This window comes from Catharus ustulatus, chromosome 31 (assembly GCF_009819885.2).
Source record: "Catharus ustulatus isolate bCatUst1 chromosome 31, bCatUst1.pri.v2, whole genome shotgun sequence".
NCBI classification, from domain to species: Eukaryota; Metazoa; Chordata; class Aves; order Passeriformes; family Turdidae; genus Catharus; species Catharus ustulatus.
Window position 1 is genome coordinate 3615613 of NC_046251.1, and position 1765 is coordinate 3617377.

Here is a 1765-nt window from a genome sequence, read left to right on the forward strand (position 1 = left end):
ATTGGTAGTAGACGAGGGGAAAAAGCCCCTTAAGTCAACTGTGTGCCAGAGCCTACTCCCGCTTTTATTCCACTGCCATGATGAAAATCAGCGTGTGGCAGAGGTGAGGACACTTGGGCTGCTGGTGCATCCCTGGGAGGAGGCTCGGCTGTCTCCTGCTCTGGTGCCTGGCGGGCTGCAGCCTCCTGCAGGCCTTGGCACAGGGACGTGGGTCCTGTGCCCTGAACTGCGGTGCCATCTCCACATGTCTGCTGCTCTCCAGGCCGCTCGGGAAACGCTACGTTGTTCGACAAAATTCCTGAAGAAGAAGAGACTCATGCAACTGGTGCAGACAGAGAAGCTGTGGATATTTGCTGAACGCCTGGTAAGGACGGCCTGGAAGGCGCAGCCTCAGCCTGGAGAAGCCCCCTGCCCGTGGTGCTCACTGTGTGCTCTCGGCAGCTGCGGCCCTGCCCAGTGCTGACCCAGGGGCCGCACGGGCTCTTCCCCAGGCTCCTGTGGGCCCGAGCCGGGTGCCCACAGAGCCCCAGCACAGCGGGGCTGCGGGGCAGGGCGGCACCGCAGCTCCCCAGACAGCACCCAGCCCTCTGCCCCTGCAGAGCCCGGCGCCAGCGGCTGCTGGCCGTGCCTCAGGGCTGTGAGGGCTGGGGATGCCGGGGCCGGGTGCGGGCAGTGCCTGGCAAAGGGGCAGAGCCCGCCCTGACCCTTCCCTGCCGCCGCTCTCTGCAGCTGGCCGAGGACAGGAGCCGAGCGGCCGAGCACCTGCGCCACGCCCTGCCGTACCTGCAGAGCCCACAGGAGCCCCTGCAAGTGGCGGCCATCAGGTTCATGGGTGAGCCCAGGCTCCCTCCCCACCCCGCCGCAGCTCGGCCCCAGCTCCGCCTGCTGCCCCGGCAGCGCCATCCGGGCCCGGCTCCGCGGAGCCCCGGCTGCCCTCAGGGCTGCTGCCGCCCTCTCGCAGCCGTGCCCTTGGGCGTCAGGGTGCGGCAAGGGCCCGGGCTGAGCCCTGCCGGGCCAGGAGGGCGAGTGGCCACAGGGCTGGCAGCGCCGCTGGCAGGGAGCTGTGCCGCTGGGGCCGTGACCCGCTCTGTGTTCTCAGTGCTCGCCGTGAGGAGCTTGAGAGGGCAGAAGGAAGAGCTCCAGGTGGTGAATGAGGGTGAGTGAGGGCAGCGGGCTGTCAGCGGGGGCTGGCGGGGCGAGCTGCAATCCCTGCCCTGGCTGCTGAGGGCTTCGCTCCCTGTGTGGACAGGGGGTGGTGTGGACAGAGCACAGAGAGATTTCAGATTGAGGGGAGTCGTGGCCAGCACCTGGCACCTGATCCCATTGTCCTCTCCTCTCTTGTGGCCATGGCAAGAACTGGCTGGGATGGCTCTGGCAGGAAGGTCCCCTTGGATTCCCAAAGATCCGGCCTGTGACTGTGGCTGTGTTCCTGTCTCTTCAGCCCTTCAAGCCCTGAGCACAATCTACAACCCTTCCCAGACAAACGGAGAGATATTGAATGGAAGAGCTGCAGAACCATGCTCATTTGCTAGCTCAGAAGAACCAGCATCCCTTTAAGACCTACACATGCCCAGGAAGATGAGGCTGCCATGAGACCAGAAGAGACCAGCTGGAGCTCCAGGCACAGCTGATGATTGGCACAGCTGAGCCTGTGGGAAGGTCGCGTGGCTTCAGCCCTCTCCCTGCATGTACATCATGCTCTCCCTCCAGCCTGCAGACGCTTCTTCCCTCCACTATTCCTTCCTTTTCACTGCTCACTCCCTCC

The 1765-nt window shown here is 64.9% G+C and overlaps 1 long non-coding RNA gene across 1 annotated transcript; it reads left to right on the forward strand.

Annotated features, from left to right (window-relative positions):
- The first annotated feature begins 12 nt into the window (after positions 1–12).
- On the forward strand, positions 13–1156 carry LOC117008942. Its single transcript, XR_004420404.1, has 4 exons — positions 13–103; positions 263–364; positions 730–832; positions 1100–1156. It is a non-coding gene; the product is annotated as an uncharacterized LOC117008942 (long non-coding RNA).
- Positions 1157–1765: the final 609 nt, after the last annotated feature.